General features: G+C 35.7%; 1 pseudogene; it reads right to left on the reverse strand.

Annotated features, from left to right (window-relative positions):
• The window catches only part of LOC111178991 (ATP-dependent RNA helicase DDX39A pseudogene), a 68,185-nt pseudogene extending 47,779 nt beyond the window's left edge, over positions 1 to 20,406 (reverse strand).
• Between the last annotated feature and the right edge of the window lie 528 nt (positions 20,407 to 20,934).

Below are 20,934 nucleotides of genomic sequence, written 5' to 3' on the forward strand. Positions count from 1 at the left end.
CTCTTGCAACCAAAATCTAATCCAAACTAATAAAGTACCATGTTCCTAGATCTCTCATCCCTCCTGGTTAAGCATTTGCCATTTTTGTAAATATCTCATTTTCTTTGAAAACTTATGTTTATACCAAAACCTGAAGACAAATATTAATTCTAGCTTTATTAGTCATTAAAAAGTACTCATAACTTTGGAAAATGGTGTTTTGACTGGAACCTGTCAGGCTAAAGCCTAAAGGAATTGTACATAAACACTGCCCTCAAATTGGAAAATTTGTTTCTCATGGTGGTATGGGTTAACAATTCAGTAACTGCTTTACATGTAAATGGGAGTTGAACAAGTAACTAAATTGATAGTGGTTGGTAGGAGTCAGAGAGGAAAGTTACAGATGAGCGAGATGACTAAGATTAGAATAAACCCCATTTTTCCATTTACATGGTACGTGATCCATCTCTAATGTGGTTGATATAATGATGTATTTGTATCTGATATTGTTCTACTTGAGATTTTAACCCTTTCTCCACCATTTCTACAGGTCATGGTATTTATCAGAAGCACTTGTTTAAATATCTTGTTGTTAGTTTCTAATTCTTTTTTCTGCCTTAAAAACAAAATTTCTCCAAAGAAAAACTCTCATTAAAAAATCTCTTATCACATCCCTTCTCTGTTCAAAATGTCGCACTGCATCCAAAATCCTTACCCTGTTATTCAGAACTGTCCCTGTATCAGATCAAACTTGTATTTATGGCTTATTTTTCATATTTCTGCATGACCCCTACACCTTTCAGATTTCCCAAATATGTTGATATCTTCAACCTTCCCGGTTTTCCCGTTATCACAATCTCTATTTTAGCTGCACTTTTCACAGACTATTCACTTCTTGCCCTAGCATCACTAAAGCCACACATCTCATGAGGATGCATCTATTCTGATCTTTCCAGCAGGAATTAATCATCCCATTCTCTACACTCATAAGGACAATTACATGCTTCTAAAGACACATATTTCATCCTGTGTGGCAGCATAAATGTGTGTGTGCACATGTGTCTGCACACGGAGTTGTGTTCTATTTGAAGATTTAGTTGGTCTGCCCAACTCTAGCAGAGGGCCTTGCACAGAGATATTCTCAGTAAATATTTTGGACAAAATAACGTTACTTAATGTTATATCCCTCTGAGTACTACCCTATCATGTGTTACATTTCCTTAAAACTTATGAATTAATTCTGTACTTTATTGCTGTATTCAGTTTGTATTTATCCTGGTTTCAAGTTTCATCGCTGTTGTTATGTAAGCAAGGACTGTGCCCTCCCCGATCAACTCACAAAGGGTACTTGTGAAAAGAAGAAAGGTTATGCTTTTATGATGATGTAGCTGTACTAGAAATGTCAGTTGTGTGCTCTACCCACAGACCTCCTAAGAAAAACTTCCTCGAGCTTGATGAAAAGGCAAGCTGAAGTGACAAAATGTTTTTTATCACATTACCAAAAACACTTTTCCAAATTTGTAGACAAATGTGTGTATATATTAGAATTTGTTATTCTATAAACATATCTGTCTATTTCCCTTTTCTACCCAAGTTTATATATATATATATATATATATATATATATATATATATATATAATATTTATTGAGCCAGATACAGGTGTTCTAATTGGTCCTTGGCCTTCTAGGATTTGTTGTCTTTGAGGATGAAAAGACTGTATGTACTAAATAAGCAATTACAATTTCCTAAATTTTGGGTTAAGGAAGTCCTGAATGTTGGTTCTGTGAGAGTGGTTAGGGAAGGCAAATAATCCACGCTACCGAGGTCAAGGAAAGCGTCCTGAAGAATGTGTTTAAGACATGATTCCTGAACATTCCCATACACTGATGAAAGTGAGAATGGTCCATTAGGGCAACAGAAAGAAGTTCAGTGTAAATAGAATTTAATTTGTAATGAGGGGCAATAGAAATAAATGAAGTAAGAAAATTAACCAGGGGTCAGTGAACAGTTTCAAGAAGATTAATGCAAAGTTCAAGCGAATTAATACACTATTGTGTGTTTTGTTGTTGTTTGCTTTTATAAAAGCATTGTGTTTGTTAATATATTTTTTAAAAGTTTGCTTAGGTAAACTGTTTACATAATTCCTAAGACTTTTAGAGGATAACAGTTTCCTCCTTTGAAAATGTTACGGATACTTCAAGGGAGTAATATTTATCCCAACAAAATGATTATTTATACCATCTCTACTCTAATAAGTGTAGATTGATTCATAATAACAATTATAAAAATAATTCATCATAATTCATACTAATCCATAAAAACATTTGATTCATGATCACGTGTTCAATGATTTCCAAAACTGACTTTGTGAATTTAATTATGTGGCTAAGAACAGTGTCCCCATACGCTCTAATCTCCTCAAAAGGCAACTACTATCACATAGAATTCTTGAATTCTTGAGTTGGAAAATGTAAGGGTTTTAATGTACTTTATCATACAGATAATTCAGTGGCTTCCTGACCCCATTCTCCTGCTCATGGCTTTCATTTGTGTATGTGAATTTGCCTTCCTCCTTTTCTTTTATTTTGCTACTTTTTTCTTTTTTGCTTCTTTCGTTTACGATCACTCTTGCTTTTGAGTTTCCTCTTCTTTTCTCCTCATTTTCACAACACTTAATAACCTTACTGGTTAGGTTAATATGCTATTAATAGGCAACACTCACTGGGTATCAACTATGTTCCAGGCACTTTACATATGTCATTTCATATAATTATTGCAAAATTCCTATTAAATAGTGTGACTAGAATTTACCAGATGAAGAAAACCATTTTAGGTACACTAAGTGGTTTTCTTAAAATTCTCTCATCTAGTAAGTAGAGGAATCAGGAATAACATTCATGTTTGCATTATTCAAAATTTTCTTTTCTTCATCCTTTGATACACAGATCCCTAAAGCACTTTAAGATCAATGTCAGCTGTTATTTCTGATACCATAGCTATCAAAGGAAAAACAAAAATAAAATTCTCACACAAGCTGGTATGGAAGGCTAGAGAGAAGGTAATAGAGTGTCAAAATTCAGCACAGATCTATAAAATTTTCTTCCCTGATCCCTGTCCCCAAACACCTAGCATTCCAGGGAAATGTCCTGTTTGATACTTGGAAAACACAGCAGGAGATGTAACATTTGAGTGGAAAGCCTGCAGTAGGTTGTTAAGATCTGCAGACGAGGGAGTTTACCAGCAGAAGCTGACAGTGAGACATAGTTTTGAAAATACAGTTGATATAAATTTAGAAAAGAAGAAAAAGGCATTATACTCGTTTTATGGCAGCCTAAAACCTCTATTAACTTAGGTAAGCTCCAGCACGTCTTATAGGACAAAACTTTGAACCTGAGTTCTTCATTATACTGGACTTGAATTCCAAAACTGAGTAGAGAGGTGATCGAAGGAGACACTGAACTGGCAGAAAACGATCTAAACAGAAATATTTATTTGGAAAGATCTTAGTCAGCTAACACCATGGCTATTAAGGCTGAAAAAGTGGCTGGCTTATCTCAGAAATGCAGCATGTTTTGTGTAGGCTGACATTGAAGCAACACATTTATTTATCCAAGAGGCATTTCAGGAGCAGCCACTAACCAGCCAGGCATTCTTCTAGGTGCTGTGGATATGCAGTGGAGAAAACGAATGTAACCCTCATGCAGCTTATATTCTAGAGGCAAAATCAGTCAGAAGTAAGTTAATACATAATATATGGCATTGATAAGAATAGCAAAGTCAAACCAGGAGATCCAAAGTGAGAGACAATGCTACTTGACATATGGTTGTAGGTGAAACCTTTACTAATATGGTGATATTTAAGGATAGACTAGGATTACATGGGGGAGTAAATTATGAGGATAAATGGCTGAATACCATTCTCGCCAGAGAACAAAGATGAAAACACCATAAAGTGAAAGTGTGATGTACAAGAGCATCAGGAAAGCCAGGGTGGCTGGAGGGAGAGAAGATGGGAGAGGAAGTTAGAGGGATAGATGGGACCAAAGTAAGTAGGGGCATATCCACCTCAGACAAGCGATAGTACTGATATGGCAGAAATTCCCCCAAAGACTTTAGAAATCCACATTTCTCTTGCTGCCCAGTCTCAATTTTCCACCCCCCAAACCCCCCAAATAACCCTTCAAACAGGATGTGTTTCCATCCTTTCCTCTTATCAGTAGATTTAAAGTGTAAAAATTAAGTCATAAGTATCATACACTTGTGAGTGTGTTACTATTTTTAATTTCAAACATGGGATTAAAAATATAAGGTTTTGGGCATTTTATCACGAAACATCTGCTAGAATTCCTACAGATAAAGATTTTTAAGTACACAAGGTCAGCAAATTTAATCTCCTTCCATTATAGAGAAAGCAACTTAAGTCTAGATCCTCTAGAATTAATAATATATCAAGCCATACTTCAGTAGTAGTTGATGCCCCCTGGAATAATGGGAAAATGCAGCCTATAGTAGCTTCCTTTTATGTTTATTTTACTAAATTTCAATATAGGACGGCGTTATTTCACGATATGATGTTTATTGTAATCAAAGCATAACTTGAAAGAAAGCCTTCCAATGAGCGTCTTACTTCTATGCTCTTTTTGCTCACGGAAGTGGCTAAGCTGTATCGCATCTCAGCAATATACCCTCATTATCAGCAATATACCCTCATTATGTTTACTGCCTTCCTGATTAGATATCAGCAACCAGCACCCTGATAGCAATGATAGCCTTGCTCTGACAGACACTGGGAAACCTGATCTAGCTCTTCCACATACTCTCCCATTCATGCCCATGTATTTGAGCCAAATCCTTTATGTTAGTATGTGTATACTTAGCAAATGAAGAGAGTACAATTTATGCATTTAATAGTTATGCATTTTAAAATTTGTTATGACATTGAGTTCACTCCCAGTCACCATAACTTGAACAAAAATCAGAAAAACATATGTAATATATTCTCAAAACATGTATTTTATGTTTCATGGGAAGACACTTTCTGCTTAGCAATACAAATGGGTTGTTGTTTTTTAACTTTGGAAATTATCTGCCATAAATACAGCCAATTTTCTTCCAAAGAGGCAATACTAAGAACTAAACCATTTCTATTAAGTTCAATTCAAAAACTATTTATTAGATGTCTAATCTATGCTACACAGTGTCCTAGGCCCTTGGGATGGAGCAGTGTGCAAAAGAGATAGAAATACTTGCTCTTTGGAGTTCATTTTCCAGCAGGGCAACTGCCACTTCATAAGGGATGGCATGAATGTTCTAGAATGGTATATGGAAACGCAGAGTCCAGAGTGATTCAGAGTATTTGCTTTATAAAATGCTTCCAGTTAGATTTTCTCAGTTCTTCTTCAATCTGCCAATACTGTCTCATTAACTTTTCACTCTCACCAACAAAGATGTTGCACCAGGTCAATCTGACCATGCACTAGAAATAGATGTAACAAGTACAATCTAATCTCCAGCTGTAGTTTAGAAAATCACTGAGAGAAGACAGCAGGTGTCATTAGGAAGTGTTACAACAGCTCCCTAACTTGGTGAATAAAACAGATATCTGACATACAGCCTTCACATTGTGTTTTGTGGGGGAGAAGGGTAGCCATAATCATCTAATTTAAAGTTGGGCTAATTTACTCTAGGCTAATTTGACTACAGCATTTCTCTTAATGCAGAGCTTTACAATAATCATCCACAGCACAAGGTGTCAAACAGCCGAGAAACAGACACGTGGTATTAGAAGTAGAGGAGTCTTCAGAGGGATTCGTGTTCAGTCTCGTAATTTGACAGATGAGGAACTGAGACCTAGAGATTTTATACAATGATCTTGCAGTCCCAGACTGCTCACTAGCAAATCTTGGGTAAAATCCTAATCTTCAGGTTTTGCTCTTTTCAGCAAATTATGCAGCTTTAACACAATCCATTAAAAAAATTGATCATAAAATAAAACTCATACTATTGTGAGATATATTTTATATGTAAATTTGTATAAATTATAATTCTAGAGTGCAACTCTCAGGCAGAAGATCATTTGGAATTCAGGAAGAATAACTTTGTGAGGAGTTTTTAGGTTTGCATTGGTCAGGATGTGTGTCTGACTGCCTGTAATAGACAACACAAATAACAGTGACTTAATCAGGTGAGAGACTCATTTTTAAAAAATTTTTTTAATACAGCAGGTTCTTAGTTACCTATTTTATACATATTAGTGTATATATGTCAATCCCAATCTCCAAATTCATCCCACCACCACCACCCCTGCCCCCCACTTTCTCCCTTGGTGTCCATATGTTTGTTCTCTACATCTGTGTCTCTATTTCTGCCTTGCAAACCAGTTCATCTGTACAATTTTTCTAGATTCCACATATATGTGTAAATATACGATATTTGTTTTTCTCTTTCTGACTTACTTCACTATGTATGACAGTCTCTAGGTCCATCCACCTGTCTACAAATGACCCAGGTTTGTTCCTTTTTATGGCTGAGTAATATTCCATTGTATATGTATACCACATCTTCTTTATCCATTCATCTGTCGATGGGCATTTAGGTGGCTTCCGTGACCTGCTATTGTAAATAATGCTTCAATGAACATTGGGGTGCATGTGTCTTTTAAAATTATGGTTTTCTCTGCGTATATGCCCAGTAGTGGGATTGCTGGGTCATGTGGTAGTTCTATTTTTAGTTTTTTAAGGAATTTCCATACTGTTCTCCATAGTGGCTGTATCAATTTACATTCCCACCAACAGTGCAAGAGTGTTCCATTTTCTCCACACTATCTCCAGCATTTGTTGTTTGTAGATTTTCTGATGATGCCCATTCTAACTGTTGTGAGGTGATACCTCATTGTAGTTTTGATTCGCATTTCTCTAATAATTAGTGATGTTTAGCAGCTTTTCATGTGCCTCTTGGCCATATGTATGTCTTCTTTGAAGAAACGTCTATTTAGGTCTTCTGCCCATTTTTTGATTGGGTTGTTCATTTTTTAATATTGAGCTGCATGAGCTGTTTATATATTTTGGAGATTAATCCTTTGTCTGTTAATTTGTGTGCAAAAATTTTCTCCCATTCTGAGAGTTGTCTTTTTGTCTTATTAATAGTTTCCTTTGCTGTGCAAAAGCTTTTGTTTCATTGGATCCCATTTGTTTATTTTTGTTTTTATTTCCATTACTCTAGGAGGTGGGTCAAAAAAGATCTTGCTGTGATTAATGTCGAAGAGTGTTCTTCCTATGTTTTCCTCTAAGAGTTTTATAGTGTCACATCTTACATTTAGGTCTTTAATCCATTTTGAGTTTATTTTTGTGTATGGTGTTAGGGAGTGTTCTACTTTCATTCTTTTACATGTAGCTGTCCAGTTTTCCCAGCACCACTTATTGAAGAGACTGTCTTTTCTCCATTGTATATCCTTGCATCCTTTGTCATAGATTAGTTGATCATAGTTGTGTGGGTTTACCTCTGGGCTTTCTATCCTGTTCCATTGATCTATATTTCTGTTTTTGTGCCAGTACCATACTATCTTGATTACTGTAACTTTGTAGTATAGTTTGAAGTCAGGGAACCTGATTCCTCCAGCTCTGTTTTTTTCCCTCACCTCATGATTGTCTTGGTTATTCAGGATCTTTTGTGTCTCCATACAAATTTTAAGATTTTTTATTCTGGTTCTGTAAAAAATGCCATTGGTAATTTGATACGGATTGCATTGAACCTGTAGGTTGCTTTGGGTAGAATAGTCATTTTCACAATATTGATTCTTCCAATCCAAGAACATGGTATATCTCTCCATCTGTTTGTGTCATCTTTGATTTCTTTCATCAGTGTCTTATAGTTTTCTGAGCACAGGTCTTTTATCTCCTTAGGTAGGTTTATTCCTAGGTATTTTATTCTTTTTGTTGCAATGGTGAATGGGAATGTTTCCTTAATTTCTCTTTCATGACATTTCTTTCTTAGTGTATAGGAATGAAAGAGATTTCTGTGGATTAATTTTGTATTCTGCAACTTTACCAGATTCATTGATTAGCTCTAGTAGTTTTCTGATGATGTCTTTAGGATTATCTATGTATAGTATCATGTCATCTGTAAACAGTGACTGTTTTACTTCTTCTTTTCCAATTTGGACTTCTTTTATTTCTTTTTCTTCTCTGATTACCATGGATAGGACTTCCATAACTATGTTGAATAACAGTGGCGAGAGTGGACATCCTTGTCTTGTTCCTGATCTTAGAGCAAATGCTTTTAATTTTTCACCACTGAGAATGATGTTTGCTGTGGGTTTGTCATATATGGCCTTTATTATGTTGTGGTAGGTTCCCTCTATGCCCACTTCTGGAGAGTTTTTATCATAAATGGGTGTTGAATTTTGTTAAAACTTTTTCTGCATCTATTGAGATGATCATATGGATTTTATTCTTCAATTTGTTAGTATGGTTTATCACATTGATCCATTTGTGTATATTGAAGAATCCTTGCATCCCTGAGATAAATCCCACTTGATTATGGTCTATGATCCTTTTAATGTCTTGTTGGATTCTGTTTGCTAATATTTTGTTGAGGATTTTTGCATCTATATTCATCAGTGATATTGGTCTGTAATTTTCTTTTTCTGCAGTATCTTTGTCTGGTTGTAGTATCAGGGTGATTGTGGCTTCATAGAATGAGTTTGGGAGTGTTATTTCCTCTGCAAATTTTGGAAGAGTGTGAGAAGGATAGGTGTTTGCTCTTCTTTAAATGTTTGATAGAATTCACCTGTGAAGCCATCTGGTCCTGGACTTCTGTTTGTTGGAAGAATTTTAATCACAGTTTCAATTTCATTACTTGTGATTCATCTGTTCATATTTCTATTTCTTCCTGGTTCAGTCTTGGAAGGTTATACCTTTCTAAGAATTTGTCCATTTCTTCCACATTTTCCATTTTATTGGCACAGAGTTGCTTGTAGTAGTCTCTTATGATGCTTTGTATTTCTGCGGGGTCCATTGTAACTTCTCCTTTTTCATTTCTAAATTTATTGATTTGAGTTCTCTCCCTCTTTTTCTTGATGAGTCTGGCTAAAGGTTTATCAATTTTGTTTATCTTCTCTAAGAACCAGCTTTTAGTTTTATCGATCTTTGTTATTGTTTTCTTTGTTTCTATTGCAATTATTTCTGCTCTTATCTTTATGATTTCTTTCCTTCTACTAATTTTGTGTTTTGTTTGTTCTTCTTTCTCTAGGTCCTTTAGGTGCAAGTTTAGACTTTTTATTTGAGATTTTTCTTGTTTCTTGAGGTAGGATTGTATTGTTATAAATTCCCTCTTAGAACTGCCTTTGCTGCATCCCATAGGTTTTGGATTTTTGTGTTTCCATTGTCATTTGTCTCTAGGTACTTTTTGATTTGCTCCTTGATTTCTTCAGTGATCTCTTGGTTATTTAGTAATGTACTGTTTAGCCTCCATGTGTTTGTGTTTTTTACATTTTTTCCCTGTAATTTATTTCTAATCTCCTAGCGTTGTATTTGGAAAAGATGTTTGATATGACTTCAATTTTCTTAAATTTACTAAGGCTTGGTTTGTGACCCAAGATGTGATCTATCCTGGAGAATGTTCTGTGTGCACTTGAGAAGAAAGTGTAACCTGCTTTTTTCAGATGGAATATCCTATAAATATCAATGAAATCTTTCCCATCTATTGTGTCATTTAAAGCTTGTGTTTCCTTATTAATTTTCCTTCTGGATGATCTGTCCATTGGTGTAAGTGAGATGTTAAAGTCCCCCACTATTATTTTGTTGCCATCAGTTTTCTCTTTTATAGCTGTTAGCATTTGCCTTATGTATTGAGGTGCTCCTATGTTGGGTACATATATATTTATAATTGTTATATGTTCTTCTTGGATTGATCCCTTGATCATTATGTAGTGTCCTTCCTTGTCTCTTGTAACATTCTTTATTTTTAAATCTATTCATTTTTATGATATGAATATCGCTACTCCAGGTTTCTTTTGATTTCCATTTGCATGGAATATCTTTTTCCATCCCCTCACTTTCAATCTGTATGTGTCCCTAGGTCTAAAGTGGGTCTCTTGTAGACAGCATATATATGGGTCTTGTTTTTGTATCCATTCAGTGAACCCGTGTCTTTTGGTTGGAGCATTTAATCCATCCACGTTTAACGTAATTATTGATATGCATGTTCCTATTACCATTTTCTTAATTGTTTTGGATTTGTTTTTGTAGGTCTTTTCCTTCTCTTGTTTTTAGTGTATAAAGAAGTTCCTTTAGCATTTGTTCTAAAGCTGGTTTGGTGGTGCTGAATTCTCTTGCTTTTGCTAGTATGTAAAGCTTTTGATTTCTCTGTCAAATCTGAATGATATCCTTTATGGGTACAGTAATTTTTCTTTGTATTTAACTTTTTTCAATTTGATTACTATATGTCTTGGTGTGTTTCTCCTTGGGTTTATACTGCCTGGGGCTCTCTGTGCTTCCTGGACTTGGGTGGCTATTTCCTTTCCCATGTTAGGGAAGTTTTCGACTATAATCTCTCCAAATATATTCTTGGGTCCTTTCTCTCACTCTTCTCCTTCTGGGACACTTATAGTGTGAATGTTGGTGCGTTTAATGTTGTCCCAGACGTCTCATAGGCTGTCTTCATTTTTTTTCATTCTTTTTTCTTTATTTTGTTCCATGACAGTGAATTCCACCATTCTGTCTTCCAGGACACTTATCTGTTCTTCTGCCTCAGTTATTCTGCTATTGATTCCTTCTAGTGTATTTTTCATTTCAGTTATTGTATTGTTCATCTCTGCTTTTTTTTTCTTTAATTCTTCTAGGTCTTTGTTAAACATGTCTTGCATCTTCTCGATCTTTGCCTCCATTCTTTTTCTGAGGTCCTGGATCATCTTCACTATCATTATTCTGAATTCTTTTTCTGGACGTGTGCATATCTCCACTTCATTTAGTTGTTTTTCTGAGATTTTATCTTGTTCCTTCATCTGGTACATAGTCTTCTGCCTTTTCATTTTGTCTGTCTTTCTCTGAATGTGTTTTTCATTCCACAGGCTGCAGGTGTGTTTTTCTTCTTGCCTCTGCTGTCTCAAGGGACACTTATCCTCACATAACAAGGGAGTCTGGATAAAGGAAGTGTAGTGCCAGTGTCATCAGTGATTTAGGTCCAATCTTTAGGCCCAGCCATTCTTAGCATGTTGCATTGTCCTCATACTTATCACCTAATGGGTAAAAGTTAGTTGTTCCATTTCCAGCATTAAATACTCACTCTAGGCAAGATGAAGTGGAAAATAAAGGGCAAAATTGATCCCACCCTGTTTTAAAGAGATTTAATGAGATTTCCATCTGCCCCTTACATTCCACTGGTCAGTACTTGATCACATGATCATCTCCACCCACAAGGGTAGTTGGAAATAATTTCTTCACAGGCTGTTTCGTTGAGGGGTAAGTAAATATCTCCAGCAATATTCTGCTCTTAAGGAGAAGGATTTATATTTTTATACCCTACTGGATATATTTCAATGGGCTACATTTTTAATGACAGATTAATAAATAAAAAAAACATACATTGCTGTCAGGTATGACAAAACAGGGGAAAAAAGGAAGAGGAGAATTAAGAAATAAAGCTGTAATTTAAAATAAACTCATAGTAATAGTTGGGGAATACCTCATTGAAAAGTGCTGTTTGTGTAGAGGTCTAAAGTATGTTAAGAAGTGACCTCAGCAAACATTTGGAGAGGACAATTCTGGGTTAAGACAGCAAGAGCTGCAGTGGACCATGCTTGAGGATTTTAGAGGACCAAGGGAAGAACAGAAAATTAAGTAGTTTCCTTAAACAAAACATAAGTTTCTCTATCGTAATTTGATATCCTTATTTCTTAAAAATAATATATCATTTTAATTTATATATATTAAAAAATACATGTTATAAAACATATTTTTCAGTTGGAGAAAAGGAGTATGGACAAAATTTTAAACATGTAACATTTTGTTTCCTTTAGTGGAAATTTTAATAATAAATTTATGGCATAAACAATTTTGAGAGTGTAACAATTACAAAACACTGCTAAGAAATGTATAATTGGTACAAACTAAAATAATTAATATTAAGATCATTTTTGTCTTTTGACTAACATGGAAAATAATATTTATGAGGTCATGGAGAGAGGAATTTTAATTCAGATAAATGTAATCATGTAAACCTTATCAGTTCTGGTAGTCTGAAGACTACAAGAAAGTAAACATTTGTGATAATGGCAAGCATTTGCTTGAAGTTCAAGCCCAGTGGCCTAGGATAAGATAATTGTGGTTGATGAGCAGGTGATAGAAATAACTGAAATGTTCTAGATAATCCTAGAGCTGATCATGAGGGGCTTAGAATGTGGGTCACAATTCACTTGTGAATGAAGTAAAAGCTTTTGGGTTTGGGAAACACACAGACTCGCACAGGTCATATAGATAAAAGCATTCTATCAGGATCCCAGTCAAGATCAGTCAACAGTTTGACTGTACAAAGGGCAGAAATCATAAGGCTAGAATTAAAGTAAAAAGAAGCCAGATATCAGTCAGAAGATAGTCATCTTACAGATTAAGGCAGACAGAGACCACATTTGAAACATATTTACACAAAGTGTATTTAAAACCAAGTCAGTGATTGGCAGCAGCAGTAGAGCTAGAGCCATGCTTGTCACAAGCTTGCATCAGTCTGATCTAGAATCACTTGTAGAAGCAGGAAGGGACCAGCTTGAACGCAGAATCTCAGTCACAGCTGCATAAGTAGCCACAGTATCCTGGGCTAATTAACCAAAACATCAGTAGAGGCTTCTGTTAGAACTAAACAGGGAACAACCCTCCAATCATATCGGGCATGAAGGCATGCTACAACCTGAGAGGAGTTTTCCTTTTGTTGATGAAAAATTAATCAGTTGATCTAAGAAAGAAATAGAAAATTTTATTCAAGCCAAATTTGAGGATTATGACCCAGGAACAGCATCTCAGAAAGCTCTGAGAACTGTTCTACCGGTTAGAATTCGAGGCACAGTTATATACGTTTTTTGAGACAGAGGGCTGTACATTAAATGAACTATCATTGACAGTTTACACAATCTAGATCTAAGTGCCATGTGACCCCTTATTAAGAAGAAATGTTACCTTTAAAGAACTGTCTTGTAGGTGCTAGAATTTTGCTCTTTATGGTTGAGCAGGTATTTCTGTCGATGGGGAAGGTTTGGTCAATGCATAATGCAGATACACAATGCATAGTGAGGGGAGAGAGGAGGCCACAGGGCAGAGAAAATTTTATGTTTAAATTTTTTTTGTCTTGCTATAAAATATGAATTTTATTTCACACTTTGCTGACAAGTAATCTCATTTTCAGGAAGGGAGTTCTGGAGGCGTTGTGGTTTACCAAGGGGTCCATACTTGCTGCAGAATTCTCATCCAAGGAGGTACATTTTTGGGATGCCAATGGATCCTGATACTTGATGGATAGCTTCCTTCCTCCTCCCCCGGGGGATGAAGGAGATTTAGTTATGACTTTCAGTACAGGCATTTTGGAACAGAATGCCAAAAACAAACAAACAAACAAAAAAAAACCAACAAGATTTCAGATTACTTGGATAATGGGACAGACCAAGTATAAAAGTGATTGAACAAATTAAAACAGACCTGAACACAGAAGAATTCTGAGCTCTTAGAATCTAAAAGATGTCTTTTTTTTGGCAATGCCTCTGGCTTCTGTCCTTTTCCAGCCCTCTGGTGTACATGGGTAGCTATCCTGCTGGGTGTACCAGAGAGGTATCTGGAGACAAAGTCCTTTCAACTTCCACCAGTGACTCTCAATGTGCCGACAGAGGTACACATGTCACAGGCCTGAAGCTAGGTGATTTTGTGAATACCTTGGAAGATGTCACATTTACCTGAACCATAACTACCTAACTACTGGAATTTCAGCTTTAATGAAAGAAATAAAATATTTTTTTCCAGTTTAAAATTCTTCAAAAAGTTGAGATAATCGAAAGACTTTCCAGAAGACAATTTAGAGAGTAAGGGTTACAATCTCTACCTTGCCTATTAAAGTGGAAATTACTATCTATTTTTTGAAGCAGTTCTATCTCAAAGAAGTCATTTGTAGTTATGAGTAGGACTGGTGCCTGGGTAAAAAATTTTTGTGCTGAAAAAGGAGTAAGCAGGCCCCAAACATTATCTCTTACTATTCATACTAGTTCTTAGGAATAGGGATTTACAGCAGGATACATAGCAAATAACACAAATTCTTCTGGCAATTAAAAGCCTTAAACATGATTAACTCATTGAGGATGTACAAAAACTTTGAAATTATGAATAAAAATAAGAGAGATAAAGTTTATATACTTTACTAAAAATGTGCATGTTCATGTATTTCAAACCTGCCACTTTTTAAAGAAGGTCCATGAATTCTAATAGTTGTATACTTCACTCTCCCAAACTTAGCAGAGCTGAATAGTATTTATATATATACACACATACATATAAATGTGTGGTCACGGACAGTTAGAGGTAATCTATGACTTTTAGATTGTAGTAATTGTCATAAAGCTGTATCATGTATAGCAAATAAATACCAGCAGGAACTAGAGTGTAAATGTTATTTTTCAGACTATCATTTCCCAACATTGTAGGATTATAATGTAATCCTATAATGATTATAAAAGTAGTAAAGAGCAAAAAGTAGTTTATTTTTATTCTTGCCCAAGAGCTATAGCCATGCAACTTGCACCAAAGCTTTTAGTTCAAAGACCTGGAGCTTTGAGTATGGTCCATTTTCCCCTACATCCCCACATGGCCTTCTGGGCTTCAAGTGAAGGGGGTGATGGTACCCTTCTCCTTACAAATCCCAGTGCTGTGGCGACCAGGCCCTCCCAAAGGGTCTGCATGCTGGGGCTGCTGTCAGGTCTGTCCACCACAGGGGGCGCTGTGGCCCTTTCCCCTCCAGGTTGTCCCTGGTTGAGATCTATGATGGAAACTAACTTCCTTCTGCATTTACTTTGTCAGCTATGCTTCACATAGAAATCCCAGTTTTGATTTCATTTTTGTTTTTGTTTTGTTTTATTTGTTGCTAATTTCTCTCAATAAGATTTCAGCACCTTCCTGAAGGGAGCAAATGCAGAAGCTTATCCGGGTTTTTTCTCAATAGCCCTCAATATTCCCATTTCCATCCTGTGTACCCTCACCTGCTACGTCCTTTTCCCCACCCAGCTGTATACCCTGTCCTATCCTTTAGGGCAAGCGTCTATGCCCATTGCTTTATTACATTTACAGAAGCATAAAATGCAGGGATTACTTTGAATTGTCCATGACCACACCTTTATATGTATATCTATATACATATATCTACAGACTAATGGTATTATTCAAGGTCTTCTCAAGGAGACTAAAAAGCCCCCCTTTTGTGAAAAGGTACGAACTTCCAGTTGGAAGATAGTATGTACTGGGAATGTAAACTATTCCATGCTGACCCTGGTAATACCGCTCTACGGCACATCTGAAAGTGGCTGAGAGAGTAAACCCTAAGAGCTCTCACCACAAGGAAAGGAACACATTTTTCCTTTTTTTTAAATCTATATGAGATGTTGGATGCCAACAAAACTTACTGTGGTGATCATTTTGCAATTTATATAAGTCATTATGTTGTACACCTTAAATTTATATGGTGTTGTATGTCAATTGTATCTCAACAAAACTGAAATAAAGTCCCCGTTTTTCCCAATAGCTGAGGGTTTTATTCTGGGTGTTGGCCTCTACAAAACCCCAAATTGCCTAAAATGACCAGAAGGGGCCAAGTGAGGGCCCCTGAAATCCAGTCTTGGTCCTACCAGCCCTGCTCTGGGCCCACTGGCTTACTTTTATGGGACACTTTTACTATTTTTCTCAAAGTCACTATGTGGATTGGTTGGGTTATGGTAGGCCCTGGTTGATATCCAGAGGCCATTGATTGTAAAGTCTCAAAAACCACTTCCCCCGTGTTGTATTTAAAAATGACTCTGGGTAGATCAGATAAACCCACAGACAGATTTGTACTTTGGGGCTGTCAAACACAGGTTCGAGTCAAGGGATTATGAATGTCAAGAGAGGTTTGAAATTTGCCTCCCTGTCCTTTTGAAATAAGTCTATGATGGAGCCTCTGCTCTGTGGCATTTGGCACTTACTTAAGAATAAGGACTCTATGCTCAGCTATTACAGATACTTTCTTAGCTAGTCTCTATATTTTACCAGAGGCTCTTAATTTTAGAGCAGATGGTAACCGTTTGGAAAAACTATGGAGTGGTGATTATTTTACCAGCGCCATAATTGACCACCTAAACTGAAATTTAACCTTTTTTCTAATAGTTTCTCTTACTGTTCAGTTTGAATATTGGGCAAGTGTTACTCATCCAGATTGCATACACTTGAGTTGAAGTCATATTAGACAAACTGAGTGGCAGTTGGGTCATCATCATCAAATGGTCTATTTCTTAGAATAACGTGGACAGCTAACTGGAAACGTTATTAATGCTCTTATTTAAATTTTGTAGTTACAATAGCCCAACCCAAAAACCAAAACAAGAAAGACTTTTATTAAGTATGCAGTACATGGCAAGATAACCACCAGCAGTGTCAAAGCACTGACAAAAATAGAATACTTGTAATTATACTTCTAGTACAGATTTGCACAATGTGTCAAATTTTGGTTGTGCTATTCTCAGAAAATTGCAGGACTTCTTGCACTTGAATATGATAATAGATGTACCGCTAAAACACTTAGGTTCTAAGAATTTATATTTAACACAAAGGAATATGTAGCATGGATCAGTTGGATTTTTTTTAAACCAAATTAAATACATGATGGAGGCAGCACATTTTATGGAATATGATAAATGATCTTGCTTTTGGTGCTAAAGCACCAATCAACTTCCACAAAGAATCAGAGTTCTATGAACTCTCTTGAGAGTTTCCTTGAAAATGTGGAATATTGTAAAAAACAGTTTTAAAGAATCATAACACATTTAGATCTCACTGTAATATAAAAAAATGTGTCACATACTATAGAAAACAATAAAAATGATTCTATTGATACACGCTTATAACGTAATTGCCTAATGGGCCCTTGAACATAGTACTATGAGAGTAGCATAAGCTACTTTATGTGAAATACACATATTTAAAAATGTTTATGTTTTATTTATACAGTATTGCTATGAAAGTTTGTGTTGTTTTTAAGTTTTGTGAAACCTTGAAAGAAATGACAGTGTTTTTGATAACTGTCCCTAAATCGTGGGATTGATTAAAGCAAGTGAAGTAAACACCATTGAAATGAAGTGAATGAAATGAAATGAATCAACTTTCCTCAAATAGAGTAGTTGTTCCATTCAAGACCATTTTTACTAAGCTCTGAAAATAGTTGCGTCTGATGACAGGGTTTAAGTTTCTTTAGTTGCCATCAGGAAGCGTGGGCCAATATGTATGAAATAAGGAGGTAGACATTTCAGAATTTCTTTTTCCTTCCCTCTTGATTAGCCACCTAGTATAGGCCTGAGAGAGTCTGAAGAACTTAGCTGGACCCAGCAGAAGATAATCTATCCTTTCATTCCTTCATTTGATTAACACTCATACTATTCTTTGGAATGATCTGTTGTCACATTTCTCATATTTACTCTTTTTATACACCTAGTCTCTGATTAAAGATGCTGTAATATACATAAGGATTTAAAATAAAACATTATTTTAAATATTAGTCCACAAGGTGCAGTCATCCATATTTTTAGTGAAATATTATAACTGTCAAGAGAAATTCAAGGACGTTGCTCGCCACTTCTCTCTTCCAAAAAACAGAACGCTGACATATTATACAAAGACATACTAGACAGACTCATCGATGATAGGGTGGTGTCAGCAGTAGCCGTTGTAATTCTGAAAGAAAGTATTAAAATTAAATGCGCTTAGGAAAGTTATCTCTCATTTGTGCTCTTCCTATTTTATTGTGATGAGATTCAGCCTAATAATTTGCCTCTGGCTTGTAAGGACAAAGAAGAACAAGAAAGGAGACCAAAAGTGTCTGACTCAAATATAATCTCTTTATTTGAAATAGTCAAAATGAGCTTATGCCTGAGTCCAGCCCAATAGGATGAGAGAACCTGTGTGAATTTGGAGCCAAAATATATAACATATACACAGATAAAGAATTTTTAAAAGAGTGGATACATGTATATGTATAACTGATTCACCTTGCCGTACACATGAAACTAACACAACATTGTAAATCAACTATACTCCAATAAAAATTTTTAAAAAGATGTTTCAAAATTGATTCATTTGTTGTAACAAATACACAATAGCAGAAAATGAGTGAGGGGTATACAGGAACTCTTTACTACCTTCACAACTTCTGTAAATCTAAAAGTCTTCTATATTTTAAAAGTTGCTTAGAAAAGAAATGTGGATCAATCATGCTAAAAGAAATACTGAATTATCTATTCTCTCTATAGAAAATGTTATAAATTACATTTTATAAACATATTCTTACATAGCTCAAAAATGAAATGGAAAAATATAATGTGAAGTGTGTCAGGCAAATAATTAAACTATTATGTAATGTTTCTAGATTTTGTGATGTTTATGGTATTTATCAGTTTTTTAAAATATTTAATTTCTTGTGATTTTTTCTCTCATTCTAAATATTTACTTTTGTGTCTAAAAAATTTTATATATATATATATATATATATGAATTTGTGAAAATATCTTCTGTGTAAATGCATAGCTCCATAGTGCCTTTCTTTGTGGACATAGGGAATTAGGACACTGCAGTGTCAGCAGTAACTGGCTATTTGAGTTACTTAGAATTCTCATTTCAAAACTATTGTGAATTTGGTCACTGCTTTTTTTTTTTTTTTTTTTTTCGGTACTCGGGCCTCTCACTGTTGTGGCCTATCCCGTTGCGGAGCACAGGCTCCAGACGCGCAGGCTCAGCGGCCATGGCTCATGTGCCCAGCCGCTCCGTGGCATGTGGGATCTTCCCGGACCAGGACACGAACCCGTGTCCCCTGCATCAGCACTCGGACTCTCAACCACTGTGCAACCAGGGAAGCCCACTGCTTTTATTTTTAATATACTAAAATTTTATGTCCTAGAGGCATACCATCATTGCATACGTTCTAGTGAGTAGAAAAATGATAGACGTCCTTTGATTGCTACCTAAGAATCATGATGAATAAATACATTTGAAAGTAAATAACTCATTGCCAAGGTTGAACACAAAACTAAAATGTATTTTATTATAATTTGGATAAAACCTTTCCATTATCGTATGAAGCATTTCTTTAAATTAGATTTATGTAGACATCGACGAATCCATTTCCTTTATGGAGTCAATTTGGAATTTTTTCAGAATGTACTATTTAAATTAAGACTGTCAGGAAATGTTGTCATAGTTACTTGCATTGCGTTAGCATAAAATGAAAGAATTTTTGAAAATTTCCCTTCCTATTGCTATTATCACTGCATGATATGGAAGGCAATTATATGCTTTGGGGTTAATATGCATTTTACCACATCTATATTGAGCTCATTTATAACCCACTTGTAATGGAACTCAGTATTCATTTTATCCCTATGAGTAACAGGATAGGAAAAGAGTGCTACGGAAATCGAGAGGATGATTTGAATTTGGCCTTTTCTTACAGACAGGTATACAGTGCTCATTATTTCCCTTCTCTGTTGTCCTTCATTATTTTTGTTCTACTTAGTATTTTCTGTTTCTCTATCTCTAATAAATAATGACAGGCATCCCAGAGCGTTAAATTTAAATGCTTCCGAACCAATCCAAAGAATGTTGTCCCTTGAATTATCCCTAAGCCTTTAATCAGTGTCTTGCTAAGTTTCAACCTCAAGGGTAGATAATACTTGTAAGATTCCTTTACTGCATAAAGCAAATAGCCATGGCTATTTTATGGCTAATACCTAAAAATAAAGATGATGACTGGTAGATTCTGCTTGGATGGGCTCCAGGATAAATTCTCGTCATTTGTGTATTTTGAATACTTTCTCTGGAATCATTGAATTTTCACACTTGTTTACCACTTATTTATCCATATTCTAAAATGGAGGAGTTGTAATGAAAACATTGCACTTTATGCAAATTAAAAACATGATACTTCCCACAAGAGATCAATATTATAGATTTTGCCTGACCTCTCTTTTGCAAACACTTTTAATCTCTCCCTTCTTCTGTGTTGGCCTAACCAGATGGAGTAGTTCTCAGAGGTGGGGACTCGGGCGCAAGCTTCTTCTTCCTCATTCATAGCGCCTGGGAGAAATAGTCCCTTACAATCAGAATTGCTATCAGACAATTCTGATGAGATGTCCTCTGGTGAAGCGTGCCGTGTTCTCTCCATTTCCTCTTCCACAAGAATAGTGTTCGTACATCTTTGTGGCATCAGTTTTTCTGGAGACGTGGAGGACCTCACCCACTGGCAGAACAATGATAACCTGACGTTCACTCACATGGCAGTCTGGAAAGAATTCCCACATACGTCGACACACTGTACCCATTTTACCCCGCAAACATAGAGAACAAGTGTTTGCATTATCTCCACTTTCCATGCAGGGGAAACAAAGAATTAGAGGCAGGTAGTGATCTACCTGGGAACATACAGTTCATAGGTATCTGACCCCAAGGTGATAAAAGACAAAGCCCAAGCTTTTTCTGTAATACATTATGATTCTTCCTCTTTAGTCTCCACACCCAAGCCTAGAAAACAAAACAAAACAAAACAAAAAAAAACTTGTTCTCAGGTTCCAGACTAGAATGAAAAAAGTCAGGTCTGATTTTTTTGTTTGTTTTTTGTTTTTCCTGATTTTAGTGTTTTTCCCATTTAAAAAGTATTATACTTTTATCAATTATTTTTCTGGGTGAATATTAA

This window comes from Delphinapterus leucas, chromosome 5, assembly GCF_059928025.1.
Source record: "Delphinapterus leucas isolate spDelLeu-1000000601 "Yukka" chromosome 5, BTC_Dleu_Yukka2, whole genome shotgun sequence".
NCBI classification, from domain to species: Eukaryota; Metazoa; Chordata; class Mammalia; order Artiodactyla; family Monodontidae; genus Delphinapterus; species Delphinapterus leucas.